The sequence below is a fragment of the Lemur catta genome, chromosome 1, assembly GCF_020740605.2.
Source record: "Lemur catta isolate mLemCat1 chromosome 1, mLemCat1.pri, whole genome shotgun sequence".
Classification (NCBI taxonomy): domain Eukaryota; kingdom Metazoa; phylum Chordata; class Mammalia; order Primates; family Lemuridae; genus Lemur; species Lemur catta.
This window is the reverse complement of record NC_059128.1, coordinates 180,753,016-180,757,959: the sequence shown is the minus strand read 5'-3', so window position 1 is coordinate 180,757,959 and position 4,944 is coordinate 180,753,016. Positions and strand designations below refer to the sequence as shown.

Below are 4,944 nucleotides of genomic sequence, written 5' to 3'. Positions count from 1 at the left end.
TGGCAGAAGAGCAAAGTGCAAATGGTTAAACAGATTCCTTAAATTTTTAACAAGATAAAAGATAAAACCAGAAATATCACCTCCATCCTGGCTAACATGAAAGAGCTGATAGGTAAATGGCAGCGTATTTTTAATCCATTACAGAATGTTGGTTTGTTTTCATGTTTAATGATTTCCTTTCTTTGGCACACCCTGACACAACCAAGCAGAAAGCTAGACGGCAACATCTAATGCACTGCTGACAAGGGGATTCTGGGTAAGCCACTTTACTTCTTGGAATTCCAGTTTTCTCATCTGCAAAATAGGAATAATGATAACTACTGAGCTTTCCCTGCCAGGAGGCGCCACAGGAGAAAAAGTTTTAGAAAGAGCCTTGTAAAAGCCAAAACCTTCTGTAAGTACAAGGCAGCATTAACACACTCCCACCCCTGTAAAAACCCACACAAGAAACAAAGCCAGGGAAACTGAGTCAGTAAGCACCAGATTTGGAAGAAGTGTTTTGAGCAGAAGTCATGAGGTCAACTTTTATGATACTAATAAATAGGAAGCACAGAAATCCCATTTTCTTTCATTGAATTAATTATTTTGAGCAAATTCCCTCTCATCAATTGTGTTAGAATGATTTTTGGCATGTCAGGCAGTTTTATACCATGTCATATTGTATTTTGTGCATCTTGTTCATCAATTTAAATCAGTAAGTTGGCAAAATACTTACAGGATCTGAAGCTCTCCTTTCTTTTCAGCACAGAGGAAGAATATGGAAGGAATGTTCAGGAATGTATTTATATCTGGGTTTTAAGCAAAGATGGCCATTGACATCAGTTAGGTCTGGACTCAGGATAATCACAGGGCATGCACATAACTACATCCCCTTACCACAGCAGACATCAGCAATCAATCACAGCACCTTTCTCCTCCTTAAGCCTGGAGATGGCCTCAGAACCTTTCCCAACACAGTGGTAACTGGACTGGATCAGGATGAAGTCCATTTTCATTCCATGCCTAGGCACTTATCTGAGCCATGACTCTTCATTATCAAACTATTAAGCAGCTATTAGGTAATACTCTAATGCCTTACTAAGAAAATTAAACCAACAGCTTACAGGTTTATGACTTACTCTTTCATTTTCAGAGCACTTATTGGTTGTGCTTAATTCAAACAAAGAAAACAGGGTAGCAAAGTTAAACCAAAATGCTTGGGTTGTAATTCCAAAGAAGTTCTTTTCTCTTCTTCCAGCCACACAGGATATTCGATCCTTCTAATGCCTTCAACTGTTGGCTTCAAACAGCTGTGAAGAAGAGGAGGAAACCTGACACTTTAGCTGGATGATGTTTATACAGATGCAGCTTCTTCCTTGGCATATTTGGTTAGGAGGAGCTCAACAAGCTGGAGGCTGAATCTCAGGAATGTTTAAATAAAGTGACATTGACACAGACCTTTAGGAACATTTGCAAACTCCATTCTAACCTCACTTAGAACAGAGGTTCTTAATCTTTATTGGGCATGGATTCCTTTGGCAGTCTGGTGAAGTCTATGCACCCCTCTCAGAATATTGTTTTTAAATAAGATTGTAAAAGAAAATACATTTGGTTATGAAAACAAAATATATTGGGCTACGAAGGAATTCAGTATATGGAAATACAGTTATTGAAATATTTTTTAAAATCTATGATAAAAATTTTTGTATGTCCTTATTTATTAAACATTAAACAAGATATAAATGCAAGTTAAGTAACTGCCATAATTTTGTAGTAGTGAGGAGGGCAAATATTTTGAGATATCTGGGGTAACTGTAATGTTTTATGAAATTATCTGTCATTTCTATTGGTGACTAAGTCACAGGTACTGATAATACTGTGGTTTGTTATCACATTTAAAATAGAAAAGTTGCTAACTTTCAGAGAGAGGCTACTGGAAATAATAATGAAATTCTTTCCCCCATCCAACTAGTTCATGAAGCCTCTGAATTATATCCAGGTACCCATTCGTGGATGTGAAGACCCCTGGGGCCATCAGGGAACATTCCTACCACTAATTCTCCATTTAGAGAATGCCTGATGCAAACAAAAAGGTCCTATATGGATTGCTTTGCTTTGGTGCGAGACCACCTTGCTCTTGTCTTCAAAAAGAGCATCTTTACTTTCAGAGATTTCTTTTCCCTCAACGGTAACACACAGTTTAAACACATTCTCTGAACTAGAAACTCTGTGCTCTATTGTGGATGTGAGGAAATGGGAGCCCAACCAGGTTAAGTGACCTGACTTGTGACCAGACAGTGGGAAAGGCCATCAAAACCAGCAGGGTCTGATTTCTAGAACTGGGATAAAGTTCTGTTACTTATGGTCATTTTCTATCCCTGCAAAGTTGAAGAGTTATTATAGGAAGGTCCAAAGCCCTTGACATGTCTGACTGGAACCAGTGGTCCAAGGAAGGAACCTCACAGATAATCTGGGACTCCTTATGGTCTAGTGGGGTTGATTAGATGTAGTACCTAGCTTGGAACTTCTCCTCAGGCTTCTGTAGGACATAAAAGAACTAAATGACCCCGGGGCCTATCTGGTGTTGGCAGGAGCTGCTCTAACAGTATATCATCACAACATTGGTTAGTGCTAGATGTTCTGCTTTGTGGTTGGTTTTATAGTAGATCAAACAAATTCATGGATATGTGGGCGGTGTGTGGTTGGGGGTGGTAGCTGGGTAAGAGGAGACATTGTAGAGAAAATTGGCATTGGGGTAACATGCCTCTCACACATTATAACTTAAATTCACATTACAATTTAGCTTATATTCTCCATAACAGCTTTAAAGTTGATTAACTATTTTAATTGCAATTTCATTTTTTACCTACTCATGTATATCACAAAAAGGCTCCCTAGAATGACTTACTACTAGCAGAAGAACTCCTGAGAATCAATCAAATTGCCCGTCCTTTCCCAACAATACGAAAGCCAGCAAATAAGTCCGTCACTCCTAGTATACTTCTCCTTTGGCATTTTTCATGATGACAGTTGCAGAATTGAGCTCCCAGGGCACCTAGGTTTCTCTGGGATTTGGAGAGTGTCCAGAATGCAGAAACATGAAAGGAATGAGCAAAGATGACTTTATAAGTTTCCTTTGAAGAGCTTTTCATTTTTATCCAATTCCTATCCAATTGCTTTTCTCCTCACTAAAAACATTACCCAAGTCATACATGCCCAGGTAAAAATATAAACAATATAGAAGCAATTGAGCAGAAAGTACTAGTTCCTCGTTCTTTGCCATCCTCCAATTCCACTCCCCTCCCCAGAAGTTAATTAACTTTTTGGAACTTTTTTCTGTGTGTTTATATATGTACATGTATGTAAATGCACAAAAATACATAAATGCAAGTAAAATACACATATTTCTTTACATAAATGGGAACATATACACTATACATATTTTCCTATGATTTTTTATATTTAATATTTGTTAGATATCTCTCCGTGTTTGTACATGTGGAGCTATCTTTTTTTTCTAAATACCTACACACTATTCCATAATGTATATGGATGTACTATACTTGTTGAACCATTTCTCTATGGATGGACATTCAGGTTGTGTGCAGGTTGGGTTTTTTGGCTTGGTAGTTTTGTTGCTATTAAGAACAGTACTCCAATATTATTCTACCTCCTTTAAGCTGCTAAAGACCATCCTTAAATGTGGTTTTTCTCTTTCTCTGCAGGAATAACTGTGAGGGTGGGAATAGCAAATGGAGAGAATGTGACCCTTTTTCTTCTCACTGAACACCTTCTTCCCACCTTCCACTTTCCTTCCTGTTCACAGGACACAAAAGGAGAGCTCCCTCTGCTGAGAATGTGGTTCCCTGGGCAACTCCTTTCACCCTGCTAGTTGCACTTCTCTCTTTTTCTCCCTGAGTCCCCCATCCCAGCATCTGGGAGGTCAAGGGCCCTCCTTTGTGCTCCCATGACCCTCTCTGCATCCGTAGTAAAGTTACCCATCTGTACACCTGCCCCCAAGGGGAGGGAAGGAACTCCCCGTGTATCCTCAGCACCTACACCATGATCAGCTGCAAGAGGGGCCCAGAGACATACCTGGTGGCCTAGAGACATAGCTGGTGGCCTGAACTGAAGGGCCTCCAAGAGAATAGCTCTTCACATAGTGTACACTTTGTCTAGTTACCTTTAAATCTGTGTTGAATCCAACAACATTAGATGATGAATCACCTGGATAACATCGGAGTGTGGGACAAGGTGTACAGACTAAGAATAGTATTTCAGAAAGGTTAAAATAACACAAATCATGCCAGCATTAGCCAACCCCTTTTCTGGCCTTCCCCACACTCGTGACATCAGTGGTGATCACTCTGATCTCGGCAGCCGGCTCCAGCAGACTGAAAAAGAGCAATACCTGTTCTGCAGGCTCTACTTTTTATTTTTATTAACATTTTTACCTGTGCCCCGCCTGTTCTCTCTCAGGCAGGCTGCTCTAGACAACCGGTTTAGCAATGCCCTTTCCCAGGTGCAGCTCTGCCGAGGGAGGGCAAAGAGCACAGGAGGGGCTGGAGAGAAGGTCCCCAGGAAGCAGCCATGGGGCAGAACACAGGGTTGAAGCTGCATTTTGAGTCCTGAGACTGGACTGTGAGGTGTCTTGGGGGTCAGCTGTTGGTATTGGATAAAAGGGTGTCTTTCAAGAGATGAACATCACCTCATGGAAAGCACAGATCACGGGCGTTGCACCCTGCTACCAGACTGTGCTCCTTAATTCAGCCTATAGAGAAATTGTGGAGAAAATTGGCAATAGGCCACAATTTCCCATTCTGCCTTATCCAGCTGCACTCTTGATATCTACACGGTGGCCCCAACAGAGAAGGAGAAGGCAGAGGATGAGGAGAGGAGGTAGTACAAGGAGCGCAATGGATTGGTTTTTCTTCCTACTCTTCATTCTACAGAGAAGCACACATA

The 4,944-nt window shown here is 40.8% G+C and overlaps 1 long non-coding RNA gene across 2 annotated transcripts; it reads right to left on the bottom strand.

Moving 5' to 3' along the window:
* Positions 1 to 218: 218 nt before the first annotated feature.
* Positions 219 to 4,148, bottom strand: LOC123641411. 2 transcript variants are annotated; one of them, XR_006736291.1, is made up of 3 exons: positions 4,075 to 4,148; positions 2,888 to 3,044; positions 219 to 294 (listed from the first exon to the last, which is right to left on the bottom strand). It is a non-coding gene; the product is annotated as an uncharacterized LOC123641411 (long non-coding RNA). The 2 variants fall into 2 exon arrangements; XR_006736292.1 differs by lacking the exon at positions 219 to 294 and adding an exon at positions 1,269 to 1,289.
* Between the last annotated feature and the right edge of the window lie 796 nt (positions 4,149 to 4,944).